The sequence below is a fragment of the Procambarus clarkii genome, chromosome 25 (assembly GCF_040958095.1).
Source record: "Procambarus clarkii isolate CNS0578487 chromosome 25, FALCON_Pclarkii_2.0, whole genome shotgun sequence".
Taxonomy (NCBI): domain Eukaryota; kingdom Metazoa; phylum Arthropoda; class Malacostraca; order Decapoda; family Cambaridae; genus Procambarus; species Procambarus clarkii.
Window position 1 is genome coordinate 40,506,319 of NC_091174.1, and position 25,880 is coordinate 40,532,198.

The following is a 25,880-nucleotide window of genomic DNA, read 5'->3' on the forward strand; positions in this document are numbered from 1 at the left end:
AAGGAGGAGTAGGAGGTCGAGGGGGAAGGAGGAGGGCGAAAAGGAAGGAGGAGGAGGGCGTGGATGAAAGAGGAGGAGGGCGTGGAGGAAGGAGTACGTAGAAGGAGGTCGAGGAGGAAGGAGGAGGAGGGCGAAAAGGAAGGAGGAGAAGGGCGAGGAGGAAGGAGAAATAGGAGGTCAAAGAGGAAGGAGAAGTAGGAGGTCGAAGAGGAAGGAGTTGGTAAGGTAGGAAGGAGGATTTGTAGTGTTTACCCCTGCGGCGTCGTTCTTACCAACCCCGGATTATGTCCATCATACCACTAAACTTCATTTAATAACTATATGCCTGTTAAGCAGAAGAATTTAACTGTTAATAGCATTCTATTATAATTTTTAGTATTGAACAATTATATATACGAAACTACTAATTTGGTGTCCGAAATGGTAAAAATATGTATACCAAGTGTCTCGAATCCGTGTGTATGTTCCTCCCCGCCAGGTCGTCGTTCCCTCTCAACCCTTGAACCGACAACAACACCACCACCACCTCGCCACCTGCTGTGTGAGTGTCTTGTCTGTGTATATATCCGATGCCTAAGGTTAACAGCGTGAGTGCCTCCATAATCATCATTGGTGAGGGTGAGACCTCTGGTCGTTGTGCCGGAGCTCAGGTAAGGCCAATGTTGGCTACACTCACCCGGTGTGATGTAACCCACAGGTCTGCTGTGACACCCACCCACAGGTCTGCTGTGACACCCACCCACACCCACAGGTCTGCTGTGACACCCACCCACAGGTCTACTGTGACACCCACCCACAGGTCTGCTGTGACACCCACCCACAGGTCTGCTGTGACACCCACCCACAGGTCTACTGTGACACCCACCCACAGGTCTACTGTGACACCCACCCACAGGTCTACTGTGACACCCACAGGTCTGCTGTGACACCCACCCACAGGTCTACTGTGACACCTGCCCACAGGTCTACTGTGACACCCACCCACAGGTCTACTGTGATACCCACCCACAGGTCTACTGTGACACCCACCCACAGGTCTACTGTGACACCCACCCCACAGGTCTACTGTGATACCTACCCACAGGTCTACTGTGACACCCACCCACAGGTCTGCTGTGACACCCACCCACAGGTCTGCTGTGACACCCACCCACAGGTCTGCTGTGACACCCACCCACAGGTCTGCTGTGACACCCACCCACAGGTCTGCTGTGACACCCACCCACAGATCTACTGTGACAACCCACCCACAGATCTACTGTGACACCCCACCCACAGATCTACTGTGACACCCCACCCACAGGTCTACTGTAAGGGATAAAAGTCCCATCGTACACAAGAAGATTTGCCAATGAATTTTGGGGCCTATGTAACCTAACCTAGTTCAACCCAACCTAACTAACGAAACCGAGCACAATTCAGCCTAAAATCCCAATACAGTATCCACTCAATTTAACGGCCTATATGGGGCTGTACCCTGGTCGTTATTTCCGGAGCTCCGTTATTTCCGAAGTTAAGTCGGGTCGGGTAATTTTTCAAGTAACATTCAGGTAGGATATATTTTATACTGTATAACTAAAATTAAATAAAGTTCATTGTGTAATTGCATTCCAATTTAGTGCCACGCTGACGATTAAGCCAGTTGTTGGCTGCTGCATAGATGATGTGTGAACACGGTCTGATCAAGTCCAGATGGGTGGAAAAAAATTGATTCATTCCTTTGTATTGCAAAATATTAAATGTATCAATCAGTGAGTTAATATTGTCTTAATAAAATTTTAGAGATGTGTTTTGATTTACCCTGAACAGTGCAGGTAAGGTATTTTTAATGTTATGACACAGGCTGTGGCGGCCATGCCATAACAATGGCGATCGAGCCTTGTCTCTGAGAGCTACCCAAGACGAAATATTTTGCACTCGCCTTTTCTCTGCTGACGATAGAATATACATTTGCAGAGACTAATATGTAGTTTTTGTTGAAAAAAACAATTAATATCTTGTAATACTATAATAAAATTGGTAAATTGACTTACTTTTAATGAAGTTGAAGATTACGAAGCTGTGATGATTACGTCATCCTCTGCAGCGCTTGTTTTATATTGTTTATATTGTATACAGGGTACAAACTGTATGTACACTTATTTTCAGGCATTCACTTCACACAACAGCTAGCCTTACTACTAATTCACATGAGTTCTAATACTACTTCACTATTGACAATTATTTCTACTGTATATTTTCACTGTACAGTATCGTTTTGTCTAGGCTTAATTAATCATTAACACTTACAATACTGTACTCTATCAACACTTTTTACACTAATTTATATGCCTTTCAATCATTTTATATCGTTAGTGGATGACTTGTCACGACTTGTTGGTGGGAATTCAGCATCGGCGGGTGCAACATGGCTTGTAGAGCATTCGTTGCTGGCGGATGCTCCACGACTTGTCGATGGGAATTCAGCATCGACGGGTGCAGCATTGCTTGCCGAGCATTCGTTCTCGGGGGCTGCTCCACGACTTGTCGATGGGAATTCAGCATCGGCGGGTGCAACATGGCTTGCAGAGCATTCGTTGCCGGCAGATGCTCCACGACTTGTTGATGGGAATTCAGCATCGGTGGGTGCAGCATGGCTTGTTGATGAAGATTTTTCACGAACCGTTGAAATCATGAATTTATCTATTGTTGTCTGAATCTGATTTTCTCTGGCTAACGTTCTGAGACATTGCTTTAAGACTGTAAGGTGTACATAAAAATTTCCAACGACCTCATGTTTACTTTTTCTTGAATATTCAGTGAGTTCCTCAATAACTTGTTCCAATCTTTTCTGATATCCGACACCTCTAGGCAGAACCTCATTAACATCGTCCGCGTCATCATCAGAGTCATCAGAGTCATTTCCGAGAACACTTTGCGCAATCTGTTCTTCAGTTAACAATTCATAACCAGGATCGTAATCATTTTCTAACCATTCATTGATATCATTCACTTGTACACCCTGACCAGCTTGGAGCAACATTGTTCGGATCATATCTTCAAACCCTTCAAAATCATTGTTTTCATTTTCAAAACCTTCGAATTCACTATCAGATACTGCTGCATCACATCTAGGCCTCTCTGTTAACAGTTTCTTCCATGAATTTGTTAGTGTGGTTTCTTTCACTTTATTCCAAAGCCTAGCCCAGTGGAATATTGCTTCCCTGATTGTGTACTTTTTTAGATTTTCTAGTGTTCTTTGAGCCCTTGTATCCTTTCCTGTCAATTCATCTTCCTCGCTAGGTAAAACAACTAAAACATCTTCAAGCATTGCTGTTTGGTACATACGTTTAGCAGCAAGGATAACACCTTGGTCCATGGGCTGGATCAAGGATGTTGTGTTTGGTGGAAGTGCCATGCATTTTATTCTGCCATCCCTTGAACTTAACTTGCTAATGGGATGAGCAGGGGCATTATCTAGCAGCAACAATGCCTTAACCTCACTGGCCTTTATTCCACATTTGTTGATCTGGAATTCTCTGACTTCTTTGCAAAAGTGATTTTCAAACCAGTCCGTAAATATTGTTTGATTAAACCATGATTTCTTAGAACTGTAATATATTACGGGTAATGCCTGCATTATATTTTTTAAGGCTCTAGGATTTTTAGACTTGCCTACCACGGCACATTTTGTCCTGTGAGAGGCATCGGCATTAGCACAGAGCAAGACTGAGAGTCGTTCCTTGCTTATCTTTCGTCCAGGAATATTTTCCTGCATCCTACCGGTTAAGGATATACTTGGTACAGCTCCGGAACTTTATGCTATTCTCTATGCTCTTCGTCTCCTTTCTCGTTGTCAGTCTTCCTTTGTAGTTGTTGTTGACTCTCGTAGTGCCCTCATGGCTCTCGGGTCCTTTAATCCGGTTCATCCAGTAGTTGTCGAGATCCAGCATTGGCTGTTTCTCGTTCACAGTAAATTTAAGTCGGTTGAGTTTTGTTGGGTTCCCAGCCATATTGGTGTGTCTTTAAATGAACGTGCGGATGCTGCCGCCAAGGATGCTGTCCGCTCTTGTCCCATCTCTCGTAAAGGCATTCCGTATTCCGACTTTTACCCGGTTATCCATTCCTCAGTCCTTACCCGTTGGCAGGCTTCTTGGTTGTCTATTACTGGTAACAAGCTACGTACAGTACTCTTAAATGTTGTGTTTCCTCGTGGCAGTCCTCCTTCCACCGTAACCGGCGGTGGGAAACAGCTCTGGCGAGGTTGCGTATTGGCCATACTCGCTTAACCCATGGTCACTTGATGGAGCGCCGCCCTGCTCCTTATTGTCCTAGTTGCATTGTCCCTCTTACGGTCGTGCATGCCCTTCTTGAATGTCCTGACTTCCAGGACGAGCATGTGTCTTGCTTTCCGACCGCCCCTCGCGGTCACCTGTCCCTCGATAGAATTCTTGGTGACTCGGATACTTTTGATATCGTTCGCCTTATGCGTTTTTGTTCTCGTATTGGCATCCTTGGTGATATTTAGCGCCCTCTGATTATTTTGCGTATTTGATGGTGCTACATAGCCTTCCCGGTTTGGTGCCTTCTTTTGATAATTACTTACTTACTTGGTACAGCTCGCCACATAAACCCAGTCTCGTCAGCATTATATACTTGATATTTTCTTAAATTAAAACTGACAATGTACTCGTTTAATTTAGCCTTGAATGAATCAACATTAGTGGGATCAGCACTTGATGCCTCGCCAGAAATTTTTTTGGTGTTTGAAATGTTATGCCGAGCCTTAAATCTTCCAACCCACCCATCACTTGCATTGAAATCTTTTATACCTAATTGAATGGCAAGTTTACTTGCTGCAACTTTAAGCTCTTCAAATCTTATTGCCATGCCAACTGTGCGGTACTGAATAAAACACTTATACACTGCAGCATCCAGTTGTGGATACTGACCAGACTTTACTGTTTTTCTCGAACATGCAGCACCAGAAGTAGCACACTCTGTTGTGCTCACATATTTTAATAGAGTATCCTTCTGTTTCTTGATGTCACTTCCCCCTCCCCGCTCAGCTCGTTGTCGCCGTGTGGGGGCTTAGTGGGCGGCTGTCGGAGTGTGATGCTCCTTGGGACAGTCCTCTGTCCTTTTCTAGCCTTGTGCTCCTGCTGCCGTCCTCTCCAATTCTGCTAGGCATCTTTTCCTTTTCCTTCTGTTTCGTTTTTCTCCCCCCCTCTTCTCCTATCTGCTTGTCGTTTCCTGCCGACCTTTTGCTCGTTCTGGTTCTTCTCTTGGACTTCTTCTATTTTGACGCCCGGGTGCTTGAGGAGGCATACTCTTGCACCCGTAGAACTGTAGTACCCGACGTCGAGAGCGAGGGGAACCTTTTATTGTCAATCCCCCTTTCGTCACTGAACCCGATCTCGACGGACTGTCGGTTTCTTAAGGTGGCGTTTGTGGGGCGTATACTCACGACGCACCCCTAGGAGGCCCGGCAAGATCGGCGATAGCTTCTTGTTGGGTGTCCTGCCTCTAATTGTGGCTCCATGGTGGGTGTGGGGGCACATTCGTGAATGAATTCTTCTTTCTGTAATGATGATAACCCCTGTTTTGGCTGCTTCTGGTTTACCTTCTCAGGCTCGTGGGGTGGGCGACCAAGCCCCCGAGTCGGTCCGTATTGGAAGACCGGGCTCTGTAGCCTCCGCTGCATTGGGCCCCGACCTTGCTCCTCCTTTGGCCTCTCTGACTCCTTCCCCTGGCTCCCCTCCCTCCTCTGTGGTTGGGTCGAGCCCCAAACCCCCCAGTGGTGACTACCTCGTCCCCTGGCGCGGCTCCTTCTCTAGTTGTAACTACTGCGCCTTTTAACCCCTCTCTCTCTGGGGGTTCTCACCGCCGTCCTCGTCACGGCCGCCCTTGCTCGATTCCTTCCAGTTCTGCTACCTATCAAGCCTTGTTTGGTCCCGCTTCGTGGGCCAAATATTTTGATCTCCTCCCTCTTGATTCTGCTCCTCCTGACGATTTCTCCCTCCATCGACATCTCGTTGATTCCGTGGATGCCTCCATTACTTTCAACCCCACTCGTCTCGGTACACGTGTCGTTGCTGCTCCTTCTCAGGATGCTGCTTCCCGCTTGGCTGCCTTATCCTGCCTTGGCAAGACCCCTGTTCGGGTCTCGAAGAATGCTCAGTTGAATGCCAGTGTTGGTACTATTTTGCTCCCGCCCCATGTTGCGACCGGTGTTCGGGACCTGCGCGACTGCCACGACGATATTCAACATATCCTTGCTGCCCAGGGCCATTCTATTCTCCAGGTGGACACGTTTACTCGTCCCCCTCGTGGTAGTCGCCGTCAACCCCTCCGGGTTGTGAAGATTACCTTTGATGGTAGGACCCTTCCACCCTCTGTCATTCTTGCTGGTGCCAGGTGCTCTGTCCAGGAGTACATTCCTTCTCCTCGGCTCTGCAACAAGTGCTGGAGGTTTGGGCATGGTGCCCTCCTCTGTTCCGGGACTGTCTCTCTCTGTCCTTTGTGTGGTGGCGAAGGTCACTCTAAGTCGGAGTGCACTTCTCCCCAGGCTCGTTGCCTCAACTGCGGTGAGGCCCATCCTGCCTTCTCCCGTGCGTGTGTCCATTACAAGCTTGAGGCAGCCGTCCTCAACTTGAAGCACCGGGAGCGTTTATCTTTTCCTGAGGCGAGACGCCAGGTTCGCCGGCTCCTGCCTTATGCTAATATCTCTTATGCTCGCGTGTTGCGCTCTTCCTCTCCTCGTCCTTCCCGCCTTCCTCAGACTCACAACCGTTTCCGGGCCTTGGACCCTGATGCGCCCACTGCCCCCTCCTCTGTTCCTTTGGGTTCTCTCCCGAAGGATCCTCCTCCTGGGGTTCCCCTTCCTTCTACCCGGTCTGTCGTGTCTCCTGTGTCTTCTTCCTCGTCTCCCTCCGTTCCTCCTTCCCATCCTTCCCCTCCGTCTCTTGACTCTCCCCGCCGCCTGTCGGTGCGGGCTGATGTCCATCGCTCTCCAAACGGCCGTCATGTGTGCTCTCGTTCAGCTTCTCCTGTTGAGACGCTAGAATCCGTTGCCCAGTACGTGGTTGCTGGAACACCTGTCTCTTTACGTCAGAAGCGTAAACCTGGCTCCTCTCCTTCCTCCTCCCCGGCGGGTAAGAAGGTTTCGCTTTCTTCCTCGGCCCCTACTTCTGCCTCTCTCGCTCCTTCCCCTCCCATTTCGGTGGTTGCGCCCCCTGTTCCTGCTATGGAGGTTTCTTTAGCCCCCGCTTCCCTCTCAGTTGCTGCCCTTGCTGAGGTACGCTCCCCTCTTTCTACCCCTCCTCTTCCTGCTGCTGTCCTTGCCTGCTCCTCTCCGTTGTCTCCTCCTCTTCCTCCTCCTCCTCCTCCTCCTCCGGACCCCGCCCGCCCACCTCTGATCTGTTCTCCCGCTTCCTTCCCTCCGTCTTTGCTCAGTTTACCCATGCCCCCTAACCCTGACTTTGCTGACCCTGATCCCGACCCTGATATTCTTTAACGTGCTCTGTTGCTCTTTCGCCTTTGTTTCTTCCTTGTTCTCTGTTTTTGTCCTTTCTCTTCTCGTCGTTGTCCATTCTTCAATGGAACGTTGGAGGTTATTACACTAATTTCCTCAAACTCCAACTTCTGATTTCGCGGTTTTCGCCCCTTTGTGTCTGTCTCCAGGAGCTGATGCTTGGTGCTCGTCCTGGTCGTTTTCGTGGCTAGTCCTTTCTCTCCCCCCCCCCAGCTGTTGCTGGGGCTTCTAATTCTTCTTCTCTTTTGATTTGTGCTGATGTTCCCTTTGTTCCTTTACTTTTTCCTTCACCTCTCCATTGTTCTGCTGCTCGTGTCTTTGTGGGGAAATGGTACACTGTTTGTTCCATTTATCTCCCCCCGAGTGTCCCGCTTTCTCTTCCTGATTTGAAACACCTCCTAGACTCCTTGCCGGAGCCTGTGCTCCTGCTGGGTGACTTCAATTGTCGTCATTCTCTTTGGGGTGACGTTCTGACGAATACCCGGGGTCGCCTTCTTGAGCCGTTTCTCCTCTCTTCTTCCCTGTCTCTTCTGAATTCTGGTGAGCCCACTCATTTGGACTCTCGGACTCGCACCCTTTCTTGTCTTGATCTTTCTCGCTGCTCTTCTTCTCTTTACTTAGATTTCACGTGGCAGGTTCTTGATGACCTCCATGGAAGTGATCATTTCCCCATCCTTGTTTCCTTTTTCTCTTTTCGCCCTTCCCTCTCTTTCCCTAGGTGGCAGTTTGCTAAGGCGGACTGGACCCTATTTTCCCTCAGTGCTACTCTCTCTGACCTCTCCCTTCTGCCCCTCTCTCGCGCTCTCCTCCTTTTTCATGACACTGTCTTCAACGCTGCCCTCCGCTCTATCCCTCGCTCTTCCTCCCGGGGTCCACGGAAGTGCGTTCCCTGGTGGAATGCGGACTGTGCTCGGGCTGTCCGCTGTAAGCGTGCAGCCTGGAAGAGGCATCGCCGTAGGCAGACGACCGATTCTTTTCTTTTCTTTCGGAAAGCGAGTGCGGTGGCCCGTAGGGCCATCCGTACGGCTAAACGTGAATGTTGGGTATCTTATGTCTCAACAATTACGTCCGAAACCCCTCTGGCCCAGATCTGGAAGCGTATCCGCAAGATAGCGGTTAAGTTCGTTCCCGATGTTTCACCGGTCCTTCACCTCCATGATACTCTTGTGGCGGACCCGTTGCAGGTCGCTTCCGAACTGGGTTCCCACTTTTCTTCTGTTAGCTCTGGTCTTCATCTTCCCCAATCTTTCCTTCTTCGTAAACCTGTCCTTGAGTCTCGTCCTTTAGATTTCTGCACTCATCTTCAGCTTCCCTATAATGATCCCTTCTCTCTCTCTGAACTTCGTTCTGCCCTGGCCCTCTGCGGTTCTACGGCGGCGGGCTCCGATGGTATTCATTATGAGATGCTTCGCCATCTCCCTCCGAGCGCGTCTCAGTATTTACTGAGTCTGTATAATCGGATCTGGGAGTCGTCGTCAGTCCCTGAGGACTGGCTCGATGCCGTTGTCCTCCCTGTTCGCAAACCGGGGTCTCTGGGTACTTCCCCTAAGGACTTTCGCCCTATTGCTCTCACAAGTTGTGTCTGCAAACTCTTTGAACGTATGGTTAACGTTCGTCTGATGTGGTTCCTGGAACACCATCACCTCCTCTCCCCTTCTCAATTTGGTTTCCGCAAGTGCCGCAGCACGACAGATGTCCTGGTGAACTTGGAGGTCTATATTCGTACTGCTTTTGCTGCGAAGATCTCCGTTGTTGCCGTCCTTTTTGACCTGGAAAAGGCTTACGACACCACTTGGAGATATCATATCCTATCTCAACTTCATTATTTTGGCCTTCGTGGTCATCTCCCTCTCTTTCTCCGCAGCTTCCTCTCTTGTCGTTCCTTTCGGGTGCGCCTTGGTACCGCTCTCTCTCCCTCTTTTCAGCAATACGAAGGTGTGCCCCAGGGTAGTGTTCTGAGCACTACTCTTTTTCTGGTTGCCCTCAATGGTCTTCTTTCCTCTCTTCCTTCTGGTGTCTTCTCCGCTCTCTATGTCGATGATCTTACCCTTTGTTGTCAGGGTGATGATTCGCCTCTCCTTCAACGCCGGCTTCAACTTGCAATTGATGCCGTGTCATCTTGGGCTACAGATCATGGCTTCAAGTTCTCTACTTCTAAGACTTGTGCCATGACTTTTACGCGGAAACGGGTTGTTCTTCGTCCCTCTTTGTCCCTTTATGGTCATCCCCTTGAATACAAAGATTCCGCGAAGCTTTTGGGGTTATTCCTTGACACTCGTTTGTCTTGGTCTCCCCATATCTCTTACCTCCGTGTTGAGTGCTCTAAGGCCCTTACCCTCCTTCGGGTCTTGTCCCATACTTCTTGGGGGGCAGATAGGCGCGGACTCCTTGCTTTACATTCCTCTCTCGTCCTGTCTCAGCTCGATTATGGTTGCCCTGCTTACTCGTCTGCTTCTCCTTCTACTCTTCGCCGTCTTGATGCTTTGCACCATACTGGGTTGCGCCTCAGTTCTGGTGCCTTTCGTTCGACTCCCATCCTTACCTTGTATGTTGACACTGGCTTCCTGTCTCTCCAGGACCACCGTGATTGCTACTGTCTTCGCTATCTTGCGAGGTCCTTGCAACATCCTTCCTCTCGCCTCTGTCGTGCTTTAACTTTTACTCCTCCTGCGGTTCCTGTTCCTCTTCACCACCTCCCTCTTTCTGTCCGGTTATCTCGCCTACAGGATTCTCTTTCCGTTCGTATTTCTGATGTTTCTCCTCATGTTGTTCCTTCTTTGCCCCTGTGGAGGGTCCCTCTTCTGCGGTTTTGTACATCCTTGACCCGTATCACTAAAGCTTTTACCCCTCCTGCGGTTCTAAAATGCCTTTTCCTCGAGCACTTTTCTTCTCACTCCTGCTCCGTTTCTGTCTTCACCGATGGGTCTAAGTCAGCGGACGGTGTTGGCTACTCTGTTGTTTTTCCTGATCGCACTTATATGTGTCGCTTGCCTCTGGAGACTAGCATCTTTACAGCGGAACTTTATGCTATTCTCTATGCTCTTCGTCTCCTGCTTTCTCGTTGTTAGTCTTCCTTTGTAGTTGTTGTTGACTCTCGTAGTGCCCTCATGGCTCTCGGGTCCTTTAATCCGGTTCATCCAGTAGTTGTCGAGATCCAGCATTGGCTGTTTCTCGTTCACAGTAAATTTAAGTCAGTTGAGTTTTGTTGGGTTCCCAGCCATATTGGTGTGTCTTTAAATGAGCGTGCGGATGCTGCCGCCAAGGAAGCTGTCCGCTCTTGTCCCATCTCTCGTAAAGGCATTCCGTATTCCGACTTTTACCCGGTTATCCATTCCTCAGTCCTTACCCGTTGGCAGGCTTCTTGGTTGTCTGTTACTGGTAACAAGCTACGTACTCTTAAATGTTGTGTTTCCTCGTGGCCGTCCTCCTTCCACCGTAACCGGTGGTGGGAAACAGCTCTGGCGAGGTTGCGTATTGGCCATACTCGCTTAACCCATGGTCACTTGATGGAGCGCCGCCCTGCTCCTTATTGTCCTAGTTGCATTGTCCCTCTTACGGTCGTGCATGCCCTTCTTGAATGTCCTGACTTCCAGGACGAGCGTGTGTCTTGCTTTCCGACCGCCCCTCGCGGACACCTGTCCCTCGATAGAATTCTTGGTGACTCGGATACTTTTGATATCGTTCGCCTTATGCGTTTTTGTTCTTGTATTGGCATCCTTGGTGATATTTAGCGCCCTCTGATTATATTGCGTATTTGATGGTGCTACATAGCCTTTCTGGTTTGGTGCCTTCTTTTGATAATTACTTACAGGCATACCTCAGTTTAAGAGTTTAATTGGTTCCTGGAGACGCCTCGTATTCCGAAAACTCGCATTCCGAAGCTAATTTCCCCATAAGAAATAAAGGGAAATGAATTAATCTGTTCCTGACTACCCGAAAACCCCACATCAAACTAAATTTTTATACCTAATTCATCTAAATAAACCTACAAAACTATGTTCAAGTTATTACTTACCTTGCTGTTGAATGCTGTAGGCGTATGGAAGATGGTGAGGAGGTGGGAGGAAGAGAGGAATTACTGTTTGGAAGGGGAGTCCCCTTCCATTATCACATCAGGCAGTGAGGACTTCACTGGTATGCACACTCTGGCACATTTTGCCTGCATACCACTAGGACTTGCTTGTTTTACTAAGAATTTGTCTAATGACACTTGTTTTTCCCTACATTTTAACACTTGTCTGTAGTAAGACATCACATTATCATTTAAAAGGTCAATGCAACGTCCTGCTACAGCTTTATCTGGGTGAGTTTTTTCAACAAAACTTTGCAGTTCTTCCCATACTTCACACATTTTCTTAATCAAGAAGGGACATCCTCTACTGCCTCTACTCACAGCTATTTTCTTAGGTTGAACCTTACCAATGGCTTTCTTGAGACCCATGGCAAGATATATAATGACAACTTTTATGCTCAAATGGCCAAAAAAACGATAAAAAACTGTAAATCCTTGTGAAGAATTCAGGTGGGATAGTCACTGGACACGAGACACTGGTAAACTGAGGCGCGATCGCCATGCCACCACGCGCCAGTTGGCCTGTACACGTATCAACAAACTCGTGTCCCGAGGTAACCCTCGCCTTCCGAGACATATTTTTGGAGTAAATCCTGCTCGTCTTCCGAAAAACTCGCATACAGGGACACTCGCATTCCGAGGTACCACTGTACTTACTTGATGTCACTTACTGTACTTTTCCCGATGTTAAACTCTGCTGCTGCGCGTGCATGAGAATATCCTTTATCGAGTTTCTTAATTAACTCCAGCTTCTGTGCAACCGTCAGGCGCTTCCTTTGGGTAACTTTTGGCATTTTGTAAATTAAAAAGAAGATCACAATTAACAGTACAGTAATATCCTTCACAATTGAAGCGAGCTGCACGAGTTTACAGTAAACAATGGGAACACATGGCCCGGTGGAGTACATTCTAGGTCCGTGGGAAAAAAAATACCTAGTGCCTATACTGTACTATAAAAGGTATTTAATAAGAAAACAAAGATTTTTGCTTAAAAACTGTTTCAAAATATTTTATTAATAATAATTTACAATTTTCTTCATTAAACTGAATCATTTTAAAAGAAAATTAAGATGTAATATATGACTGGACGATCCAGGTCGGTGGCCTGGTCGCCATGTGAGGGGACGCTGATGCCACAACAAACCCAATACCGACGGTCGGTAATATCGACCGCCAGACCGGTATAGCAGGCTCCAGATACCGGTCTCCCAAACCGGTCGTTAATACCAGCAGATCGGTATAAAAGAGGCCGTTAAATTGAATGGATACTGTACAGCTAATTCTTCCTAGCATAACAATATTCGGTTTTAATAAACAGAAAACGAGCTTCATCAAATCATTTGTGAAATGACCATGCCCACTATGACACCCAACGAAACAACCACTGCACCATTTATAGGCAATTCAGACTACAGCTGGGAATAAAGAATATATTTTATGAAATACAGACCAGATGTAAGCAAATTCAAATTAAATATGAGGAACTTGATCATTCCTTAGGCTATTATTTTGGGATACAGTATAGGCCTACTTTAACCACTGAACTGCTGAACGCGCCTTCAGGCAGTCGACAGGTGGGGCACAATGCGCCTCCGGGATCTTATATTTTTAGCGTATGATTCAAAACTCACGCAGCTACATGGGGTTCACATCAGCTTCCTTAGGGCTCTTGTAAACAACCCCATTTAAAAAAAATCATGGGCAACATTCCCGGGTGTGAGAGCCTCAGTACTGAGTGAGCAATCAAGGCTGTTGCACACAGCATTAGCTCACAGCACGGCTGTTCAGCTTACGACAACAGCATCGCCTAATAATGTCAAAATATATATGTAACCTTTATTATTTAGCCATGATAGTATTACAGAAGAGCCTGAGTGTGATAATGACCGGTTATAATGTTCAAATATCAGTGAATCAATGCTGTTCACAATGTTCACAGTGCTAGCCACAGCACCACAACATTATTTCGTCCATCTAGGAATCTTCAAACGTCTTCTTTGTTACTTTACAAAATAAACTTGTGGTCAGTTATCCATTTACAGGATTTAGTGACCAGGTTTGTGATAATATCAGGATTGTTGTGATAATTAGTGCTGTGCATAGTATTGCTCGAACCCCTGTTAGAATCAGACCCAACTATAGGATGGATCAACCCAAGTATCGCTTTTCCAAAAGGGTCACCCATGTTGGAATAGACAAACACAGAAAGAATATTGTTTTACCCTTAAACTGCGCAACATGTCATATGCAGGGTTGAGTAACTTGCAATAAATTGAGCATCGCGTCCTGTGACGCGATGGAGTACTACGCAAGATTTAAACGGCGCGCAGATACACGGGGTTCACCTCGAATTCTCAAATCTGTTTTCTTTAGCAGCTAAAACATTCATTCGAATATCACTCAGGGCTCTTGTAAACAGACACCATTTAAAAAAAAAATCGTGGGCCACATTCCTGGGAGTGAGGGCCTCAGTAGTGAATGAGCCATCAAGGCTGGCGCATGCAGCATGAGCTCACAGCACTGCTGTTCAGCTTGTGACCCACAGCATCGCCTAAAAATGCCATAATATATATGTTCATGCTATTATTTAACGATGATAGTATTACAGAAGACTCCTGACTGTGATCAAAATGATCAGGATTCTGATAATAGCAGGATTGTTGTGATAATTACGGCTGTAGTGGGAGGAGTAATCTTGGTTGGGAGGGCGGTAGCATTGTCTGCTGAATCTGTGTGACCACCTTTTACTGTCTGGACTCACTATAGCAGCTTAGTTGTTCGCTATGGTGAACAAAACATGCAGATACTTATATATAACGTCTGTATATACAGTGGTACCTCGGAATGCGATTGTCCCTGTATGCGAGGTTTTCGGAAGGCGAGGTGTATTTACTCCAAAAATTTGTCTCGGAAGGCGATGGTTACTTCAGGAGGCGAGTTTGGACGCGAGTTTGTTGATACGCGTACAGCCGACCTAGCGCGTGGTGGTTCAGCGATCGTCGCCCCTCCGCCCCGCCGCCCCTCAGTTTACCATTGTCTCGCGCTCAGTGACTACCCCCACATCAATTCTTCTCGCGGATTTTCAGTGTTTTGTTGGATTTTTGGTGATTTGTCTATACAATTTGTTATTATATATCTCACCATGGGTCCCAAGAAAGTCAGTGGTAAGGATAAAGGCCAGAAAGCTCATGTGAGGATGACAATAGAGGAGAAACAAGAGATCATTCGGAAGCATGAGAACGGTACACATGTTGTTGAACTTTGTAGGCAGTACAACAAAGCCACATCAACAATATGCACTATACTTAAGAAGAAAAATAAGATTATGGGTGCTAAAGTGGCAAAAGGAGTAAGAACATTAACGGCACAAAGACCACAAATACTTGAAGAAGTGGAAAAGTTGTTATTAATTTGGATACACGACAAGGAGTTGAGGGGTGATAGTGTTTCGGAGGCCATTATTTGTGAGAAAGCCAGGATGTTGCACGAAGACCTTCTAAAGAATACCCCTGCAACGAGTGATGCAGATAAGAAAGAGTTTAAGGCAAGCAGGGGCTGGTTTGAAAAATTTAGAAAGAGAAGTGGTATCCATAGTGTTACAAGGCATGGGGTTATGTGATGTGATTATGGAAGGGGACTCCCCTTCCAAACAGTAACTCCTCTCCTCCTCCCCCCCTCCTCACCATCTTCCATACGCCTACAGCACTCGACAGCAAGGTAAGTAATAACTGGAACACAGTTTTGTAGGTTTATTTAGATGAATTAGGTAAATTAGGTATTAAAATTTAGTTTGATGTGGGGTTTTTGGGGTAGTCAGGAACGGATTAATTCATTTCCCTTTATTTCTTATGGGGAAATTAACTTCGGAATGCGAGTTTTCGGAAGGCGAGGCGTCTCCAGGAACGGATTAAACTCTTATTCTGAGGTATGCCTGTAGTGAATAAAAGCGAAAACAGTATGGTGGGAGGAGAATGGTGACAAATAAGGTGAGGTGACGGAGGAGTGAGTGACAGCCAGTGGCGGGCTGCCACTTCCTGCCACTCAGCATGCTAACTTAGTGGTTCATTATGGTTATCTTGAGGTTATCTTGAGATGATTTCGGGGCTTTTTAGTGTCCCCACGGCCCGGTCCTCGACCAAGCCTCCACCCCCAGGAAGCAGCCCGTGACAGCTGACTAACACCCAGGTACCTATTTTACTGCTAGGTAACAGGGGCATAGGGTGAAAGAAACTCTGCCCATTGTTTCTCGCCGGCACCTGGGATCGAACCCGGGACCACAGGATCACAAGTCCAGCGTGCTGTCCGCTCGGCCGACCGGCTCCAAAAGATAAACAGAGGCTACAGTTAAGGATTTGCGCCCAGTAAATCCTCCCCGGCCAGGATACGAACCCACGACAAAGCGCTCGCGGAACGCCAGGAGAGTGTCTTAACCACTACACCACGGAGACTGGTGAACACAAATGTAGATACTTACATATAATGTGTATATATAGTATAATAACAGCAAAAGGAGTGTGGGGGAGAAGCCATTTTGGTGAGGGAGGTGGACAGGTCTGGCGTGATATCAACCCCCAAGTCTTTTTCTTTCTCTGACTCTTGAAGAATTTCATCTCCCAGATGATACCTTGTATCTGGCCTCCTGCTTCCTACACCTATCTTCATTACATTACATTTGCTCGGGTTAAACTCTAACAACTGTTTGTTTGACCATTCCTTCAGCTTGTCTAGGTCTTCTTGAAGCCTCAAGCAGTCCTCCTCTTGTCTTAATCCTTCTCATAATTTTGGCATCGTCCACAAACTTTGAGAGAAATGAATCTATACCCTCCGGGAGATCATATACATATATCAGAAACAAGATAGGACCGAGTACAGAGCCCTGTGGGACTCCACTGGTGACTTCATGCCAATCTGAGGTCTCACCCCTCACCGTAACTCTCTGCTTTCTATTGCTTAGGTACTCCCTTATCCACTGGAGTACCTTACCAGCTACACCTTCCTGTCTCTCCAGCTTATGTACCAGTCTCTTATGCGGTACTGTGTCAAAGGCTTTCTGACAATCCAAGAACATGCAGTCCGCCCAGCCTTCTCTTTCTTGCTTAATCTTTGTCACCTGGTCTTAGAATTCTATTATGGCTGTCTGGCAAGATTTACCCTCCCTGAACCCATGTTGGCGATTTGTCACGAAGTCCCTTCTCTCCAGATGTGTTACCAGGTTTTTTCTCACGATCTTCTCCATCACCTTGCATGGTATACAAGTCAAGGACACTGGCCTGTAGTTCAGTGCCTCTTGCCTGTCGCCCTTTTTGTATATTGGGACCACATTCGCTGTCTTCCATATTTCTGGTAGGTCTCCAGTGACCTACTATACACTATGGAGAGTGGCAAGCAAAATGCCTCTGCACACACTTTCAGTACCCATGGCGAGATCCCGTCTGGACCAACAGCCTTTCTAACATCCAGATCCAGCAGGTGTCTCTTGACCTCCTCTCTCGTAATTTTCACCTCACCTTGTTCTATTGTGAAGACCTTCTGGAACCTCTTGTTGAGTTCTTCACACACCTCTTTGTCATTCTCTGTTTACCTGTCCTTGCCTGTTCTAAGTTTCAATACCTATTCTTTCACTGTTGTTTTCCCTCTGATGTGACTGATGCTCAGTGTTCCCTGATGCATGTGCCCCTGGGGTCCCGTAGTCAGGTCTTTCTCTAGCCTATCAATCCCTTTGAGATTCTTGTGTTGGGACGTGTCAAACAAATCTGTGTGTTGTTGGCGTGGCTTGTTGAGGCATGACCAGTGACTCTTGTGTTGTTGGTCGTGTCCCTTTCATTCCCGTTTGCTACTTGTCTTCTTTGTTCCTCATCTTCCTTCTACGCTCTTGTCCCTGGCTGTTTGTGCTGGGGTAGTTCTTCTGGTCTTCTTATGTTTTACCGTTTTCTCACTTTCTCCTACACATTGTGCGAGGAGCCTATGCCACGCTTTCTAACTTCAGAATTGCTTTTAAATACATGGATGGCGATATACTAAAGAAATTGTTCACGACCTTTGTTAGGCCAAAGCTAGAATATGCAGCAGTTGTGTGGTGCCCATATCTTAAGAAGCACATCAACAATCTGGAAAAGGTGCAAAGACATGCTACTAAGTGGCTCCCAGAACTGAAGGGCAAGAGCTACGAGGAGAGGTTAGAGGCATTAAATATGCCAAAACTAGAAGACAGAAGAAAAAGAGGTGATATGATCACTACATACAAAATAGTAACAGGGAATTGATAAAATCGATAGGGAAGATTTCTTGAGACCTGGAACGTTAAGAACAAGAGGTCATAGATATAAACTAGCTAAACACAGATGCCGAAGAAATATAAGAAAATTCACTTTCGCCAGCAGAGTGGTAGACGGTTGGAACAAGTTAGGGAAGAAGGTGGTGGAGGCCAAGACCGTCAGTAGTTTCAAAGCGTTATATGACAAAGAGTGCTGGGAAGACGGGACACCACGAGCGTAGCTCTCATCCTGTAACTACACTTAGGTAATTACATTTTTGTGTGTTGTTTGTGCCTTTTGTCTCTCCTATTGCCAGGTTTGAGTTCCTGGTTTCCTTGCTTACCCTGCCTGTTGGCATTTTCACGATCTCGTGGTGTCCCTTCTCTAAGAGTCTCGCGTCGGAACCGTTGTCTCCGATCTCCTGGCGGACTCACTGGCATTGGGCTGTTTTTCTGTACGGCAGGTGTTCCTCCACCTACTTTGCTGGCTTGGGTTTCCGGCTCTTCTGGCTCAGTGGTCGCACCGAGATCTTCCCGTGGCTCCACCTCTTCCTAGGCTCGATTGGCCTGTGTCGGGGCTGGTTCGGTTCTGCCCCGAGTCTCTCGCCTTCTGTTGGTGGTCGGGTGGCTTCGTTGATGGTGTCCCACCTGCGTGCTTCTTCTTGGTGGCAGTGTTTTTTTTTTTTTGGGCGGTCCTTCCTTTTCCTTCTGTCCCTTCTTAGGTAGCTGTGTTGTTGGCGTGGTCTTGTCGTTCTTTTGTGGAGATTCGTGGCCGTCATCTTGCCCCCATCCTGTCGCTTCGTTTCGTGTGGCGCTGGCAGAGCCGCTTGAGCTTGCTTTCAGTATTGATGTTATGTAATGTGCCATTTCGCAGGCTGTCTCGTGCGTTGTTTCACCTCCGGCCCGCTCATGTGTCGCCTGAGCCGTCCTGATCATTGGACATAGTGCTCTCTTCTTTTCTTCTCCATGGTTTGTTGTGGCCCCTTTGGTTCAGGATTATTTCTCGGAGGCTCTTTTTCTGTTGGCATTGGCCTCTAGGGGTCGAGTCGGAGAGCTTCATGCTCTCCTTCGGCGCAGGGTTTTCTGCTCCTTCGGTCATGGCGTTAGGTTTGTTCGTCTGCAGTCGTCTCCTTCTTTCCTGGCAAGGGATGTGACTGCTGCTTTCCGGAGGAGTCCTTCGGTTGTTGATGCTTGGTTGGTCGGGCCGGGGGTGAATCATGTTTTGTGTCCGGTTATGGCCTTCCGCCGTTATATGCGCGCCTCAGCCTATGTGTCCAGGGATGCGCTTTGTGTTGATCCGGTTTCCCTTCTTCCCTGTTCACGGGTGTGGGTCTCCCAGGTTGTCCGCAGGGTTGTTAAGGCTAGCCAGCCTGTAGTCTATCCCTGTTGGATATTTCCAACACCGAATACAACATTGTTGTATTCTCATTACTTATTACTAACCATACTAAATATTGTAGTAAGTAAAATTAACAACTCGTAGAATTCTCATGTACTAATAATTCATTTGTGCATTAGGCTAGAATTCTCACGTCACCTGACGCCAGTATTGCGTCAGATTTTATTACAGTAAACACATTATATCCAATTTGTGTGAGAATTAAATACGATTCTCCATAATTAAAGCATTCTGTATGACAACTGATTGCAGACGAATTGTTCTCTAACTAAAAGCCGAATAGAGCGTTAGAATCATAGCGTCTACCTCGCGATAGAGTTAACGTCATCAATGAATGCCATGGGGAGACATTAATTCCTCTCCCTTATATATTTACTATTCTTAAATTAGTAAATAATAATAATTTGTTCCTCTAAATAATAAACCCGTCCAGTCTTAAAAGTTTCAAGCGCGAATGCGAGAAATATTAATGTTCAAGACAATAATTTGTGTTATGAACGTCGACTCGGCGTGGGTTGGAGGGACGCCATCCTCCTCAGTACGCGGACACGTGCAGAGCCGAAAGGAGGCAAAGCTGCGCTTACCGTACTCATAAAAGACGCCATTGTCCAGCAAATAGGACAGGTGTGATCCATCCTCAGATGAAAGCCGCCACTGTGAGGCGTGAATGACCTTGCAGATAATATCTTCAACTAGTGCTGGTGTTAAATAAGGGACCCCTTGATTTGGTTCCTGACGACACGTGATCAGCCAACTTGAAGCGCATCACTATCCAGGATAGGTTCACCGGAGCCTGGGATGCAAAAATACGGCATTCTTAATACTTATACAGTGCCCACAGCTAAGTACTCCTTTATTTGATGCATCATTTACAGGTCTGATAATAGCAGGGTGATTGTTCGTTATGAAGCGGGATAACACCTAATAACAGGTGATTAGCATTTCATCTGTAAATCTTAACATTTTTGAATATAAATTGAGTAGTTAAATCAATTGCTACTGGTAGTTATTTATCTTGCAGCCCGAGAGAAGAATTCCTCATGCTGCCTTCTCCATGTTGAACCGTACCATTCGTCAGTGTACCGGATCTGGAGATTAAGAGGACTTCTATGGTTATCTAAAGGAATCTGCTTCAAGCTAAGATTTATTTCCTTTTTATCCATTCCTTTGCAATTTGATTTATTCAGAATGTTTTGACATAATGTGTGATTTACTGTAACTCATTATTATGCTCATATTCATATTCTTCTTTATGTGAATGATATTGTATTCAGCATTATTTTATAGGATTAGATTATTATTAATTGAATTAGTGAACGAACCACACTGATTCCTGGACGTACTTACCTCCAGTAATAACCCCCCAATGTAGGTGTTTGAGGCTTTGTTTCTTTTAATAATACAGCCCATTAATTAATCTTATGATCATGCTTTCTAGTTATATCCATAGTTACTGGTTTCATCTAGGAATTATTTAATGATCAGAAATTCTCAGTTTCCCTCTTTACTTTAAAAGCGGGTGGTCCTTCGTAATTTAATTTACTACTTTAATTTTTAATTAATCAGAATCAGGCCCAAATATCCCACATTATGGTCCTTATCGAACCGGATAGGCATTAAATTCATAATTAAAATATTAACCATTAATAACTAATCCTTGTGTGATAGAAGCTAGACTATTTAATTGTGTCAACTAACATTGTAACACATTAGTTAGCCTAGATCACACTAACATATTGCTACTTTTACCTCATGTATAAAGTGGCTTTAGTGGGTCATAGCCAATTACCCACAACACTTAGACCTATACCTCACACCGAGGTGAGAATCTTTAGGTCACCAGGAGCAACAGCTCATAACTTTTACAACAACACCACCCTAACACCTGCGTTAGAGTGGCCTCACCATCTAACCATTATATACTTAGGTGGCAATGACATCCACCCCACTCGTCATCCAGCCGAGGTGATCAAACACCTCAAAAACATAATTTCTTCTTTCAAGCTCATCAGTGAATCAGTAGTATTCACGTTAGTGGAACCTCGCCAACCAAGCCAAGATAATCGTTGGGGAGTAACTCCGGAATACTACCTGAGAGCTGCTAAGTACATAAATTTCAGGCTGAAAAAACGAGTGAGATTGGATGCCACATATATACAATTTACAGCCAGACCTTACAGACAGAACCTGACCAGAGATGGTGTACACTTGTCAGGGGAATCTAGGTTGCATGTGGTTGACAAGTTAATTAACACCATCAACCATCACAAAAGGCTGTGGCTAGCAAGCCAAACTTAACTGTACATAATTGTTCACCTGTGTGTGCAAGAGCACTCTTATAAAACAAAAAAAACAAAAATACAGCACAACTATATTACCTTATTGCACCACAATAATCTTTACCCATGTTATTAGGTAGAATTTAGGCTGAGATTGTGCTGAATTTGGTACAAGCCCAGACTAAATAATTTTATAGTTCTTAGTTAGGAATTATTACGACTAGATCTAAAACTAGTCAGTGTTGTGTATTATATTATTTGTGCTGACCCTCTATAGGGTGGGATAAATTTTGAGATAACTCTGATTGGAGTGTCTCCATAATATTTCTCTTGTATGCATTATTTTGTGTATCTATTTTGCGTATTGCTGGATTATCTCCATTAACTCTGATGGTGATAAGGATGAGCTAACCAGACGAGAACTAGTGGTGCAGTTCAGACAGTACACAAAATATCTAGCTATTTGTTGTTAGGTAGGTAGGTACATTCAACCTCAAGTGAGGTAAAATATAAAGTAGTCACCTTAATTTAGGCTACAATTAATGTTACCTGTTCACTAATGAACAAGTATCCAAGCTTCATTAGTAATACATATGCTAACACTGTGAAGTTTGAACCTAAGCCCAACATGGCTACTCCTGAACAATTGAGGAGAACCTACATTGGCCTTAAAGGTCACTTGACCAGATTAATTAATAAGGCTGATGACTTAACTAAAGATAATCCCATTGACTCTTATCACTTAGTCAACAGTTAGATTGGCTGATCTGAAATTTGATCAAGTCAGAACTGCAGGTCAATCTTATCTTGATCTGCTAAATACTGTAGAAATTGATCCTGATGAAGTAAGTCAAATAGTAACCGACATCTCCCAATATGAAGAGGAGACTCATGATAAAATTTTCAGGCTATCTAAATTAGCCAAACAGTCTGGATCCAATGCCAGCAACACTGGGTCTCACTGCCATAATCACTTACCCGAGGTTCGTTTACCTACTCTAGACTTGCCCACCTTTTCAGGATTAGATACAGAAAATTGGGACAATTTTTGGACTTCCTTTGAAGTTCACATCCATAAGAAACAGTCTCTAGACAAAGTTTCTAAATTTTCATACCTACTCAGTCTTCTCACAGGAGAGGCTAAAAAGGTCATACATAACCTTACTCTTAATGAGAGTAATTATGAGGAAGCTATAAAACTTCTGAAGTTGAACTATTGCAACAAAGAGTTAAGTATAGCTACCCTTTATTATCAATTGCTAGATCTGAATGCACCAAACAGTAGACCAGAGTCACTTCAAAGCTTCAGACTAGAAGTAGAGTCTCTAGTAAAGGCCTTAGGTACCAAGGTTAATATACCTAGTTCTGAATGGTCTATCAAGCTATTGTTACAGAGGAAATTACCTCGAAACGTCTTGACAGAGCTCTGCTCACATTATAATACTGAGTTTCTTACTCTCGATCAGATTTTCGAGGGGTTGAGGATCACAGTTAATAGGTTAAAGACTCATGACAAAATTAAACCTGAGTCCAAACCAATTAATACTGATATTTCAGTCAAACCTAAACAGACTCCTAGTAAGTCTAATAAATATAAATCCAAACCTACTCCATCCACCAGGAAAAGAAGTGGAAATGTAGGTACCTATTCAGTATCTCCTTCAGAGATAACCAATGACTTGTCTACTAAAGAGACTAAGTCTATTAATCAGAGAAAGTGTCTGTTCTGCAATCAGGAACACACCACTTACCAATGCTCTGCTTATCCTACATATAATGCTAGAGTTAAAAGGTTACAGGAATTGCACAAATGCACTAAATGTATGGGTTCTCATGATCCCAAGAAATGTGCAGTACCTCTACGTACTTGCAACCGTTGTAACCAAGGTGTACACCACTACGCCTTATGTAGGAAATCTCCTACACCAACTCTGACCACTGGAGAGAATTTTACTAATTCTACTGCAGTGCAATATTGTAAAGTACATCACGAAGTGAATGTGCTTGCTACTGAGTCAGGCAATAGTACTACCTTGCCTACCGCTCGGCTTAAATTAATAAACCGAAGATCTAGAATTAACAGTAGAGGTCTCTTTGACCAAGGTTCCCAAAAAACCTTCATCACACAACAGTTGGTAGATGATTTAAATTTAAAACCTACCAAAAGTGTGAAGTTCTGAGGTTAGGTAATGATGATAGAGTTACAAGATACGAGCTAGATGGTGTTGTGATTGCGAAGTCGGATTGCGAAAGGGATCTGGGAGTTATGATTAGTAAGAATTTAAAACAAAAGGATCAATGCATAAATGTTCGTAATAAGGCAAATCGGACACTTGGATTTATTAATCGCAGCGTTAGTAACAAGACACCTGGTGTGGTTCTCAAGCTATATCTTGCTCTAGTTAGGCCCCATTTAGATTATGCAGTTCAGTTTTGGTCGCCATATTATAGAATGGATATAAATTCACTTGAACGTGTCCAGCGTAGGATGACTAAGTTAATTCCCCAAATTAGAAATCTTTCATATGAAGAAAGATTAACAAAGCTTAAGTTGCATTCACTGGAAAGGCGAAGAGTTAGGGGTGACATGATAGAGGTTTACAAGTGGATGAATGGACATAACCGGGGGGATATTAATAGGGTATTAAAAGTGTCAACACAGGACAGAACACGAAACAATGGATATAAATTGGATAAGTTTAGATTTAGGAAAGACTTGGGTAAATACTGGTTCAGTAACAAGGTTGTTGATTTGTGGAACCAATTGCCGCGTAACATTGTGGAGGTGGGGTCCCTCGATTGTTTCAAGCACGGGTTGGACAAGTATATGAGTGGGATTGGGTGGTTATAGAATAGGAGCTGCCTCGTATGGGCCAATAGGCCTTCTGCAGTTACCTTTGTTCTTATGTTCTTATGTTCTTATGAAGTTAAACATTTCTGGTTTCCTATCAAATAGTGGACCGCGTGACTACAAGGTAGTTAAATTACTAGTTAGACTAGGATCCTCTGCTAGCCCAATCCATGCGGTGGTAGTGGATAAGATTCCTACGGACCTACAGGTCACAGGATTAGCTCGCACTGCGAGACACCTTAAGCGAAACCGCATGAGGCTAGCGGATCATAAAATAAATTCCGATTGCCTCACAGATATTGGAATATTAATAGGCGCAGATCATTATTACAAGTTTATCATTGGATGCACTAGGCAACATGGTATGAATTTGTTGTCGTCCGCAGGTGACAAATTGCTCACAGGACCCGTGCTTTTCAGACAAGGTCCAGCGTCAACAAACCAATAATGTAATTGTGGCGTGACTAGGCTTAGAGCAGTCACCCCTACGCTTGAGGGAAATAGCCGAGGACTTTGAGTCTGACCCGCCAATACATCGTTTGTGGGATTTAGATACGTTAGGCATCATCCCTGAGCAACCAAGTCCTGATGATACATGGACTTACCAGCAATATCTGGATACCGTTGTCTACTCAAATAAACAATACTGGGTAAGACTTCCATGGAAGTTAGATCATCCACAACTTCCAGTGAATTATTTTATGGCAGCCTCACAATTGCAGTCTCAATTAACACGACTGCAGAAGCAGCCAGACAAACTAACCATGTATCACCAACTTATCCAACAACAACTTAACAATAAGTTCATTGAAGTTGTTGAACACGATGACCGAAAAACAGGTCATTATTTACCTCACCATGCTGTGGTGAAAGACTCACTGACAACACCTATTCGTATTGTCTTTAATTGCAGTGCTAAAGTAAAGCCTAACAGTGTGTCTTTAAATGAATGTCTCCAAACGGGACCTAGCCTAACACAAAGGCTACATGACGTGTTGTTACGATTTCGCACAGGCATTTTTGCCTATACTGCTGACATCAGTAAAGCCTTTCTCCGAGTAGGATTGCAGGAGGAAGATCGTGACTACACAAAATTCCTCTGGTACAAGGATCCACTGGATCCTAACAGTGAAATAATCACCTATCGGTTTGCCTCTGTATTATTTGGTGCTACGTCCTCACCGTTTCTTTTGCAAGCAACATTAGACACGCATTTGAGGAAATCAGACAGCCCTTATAAGGCAACCATTAGCGACAACTTGTATGTCGACAATTTCCAGGGGACAACTAATGATCAAGCTGATCTGGTAGAAATCTACCATGAGGCTAACCGTGAACTGTTAGGAGCCAATATGCCTCTACAGTCATGGGCCTCAAATAATAAACTGCTTAACCAGTTAATCGAGAAAGAATTTCCCGATTATCAGGTACCCAGTAAATTAAAGGTTCTAGGCGTGGAATGGAACACCAACACTGACGAGATGAATGTCAAGTCAGTGCAAACTGATAACTC

The 25,880-nt window shown here is 45.2% G+C and overlaps 1 protein-coding gene across 3 annotated transcripts in view; it reads left to right on the plus strand.

The window, feature by feature from the left end:
- The first annotated feature begins 413 nt into the window (after nt 1–413).
- The window catches only part of LOC123756334 (small integral membrane protein 12), a 381,049-nt gene continuing 355,582 nt past the window's right edge, over nt 414–25,880 (plus strand). The window contains exon 1 of one of the 3 annotated variants that reach the window (XM_045739402.2): nt 414–541. The gene's annotated coding sequence lies outside the window, so the exon portion shown is untranslated. The other 2 variants (XM_069331394.1, XM_069331395.1) reach the window with 2 other exon arrangements.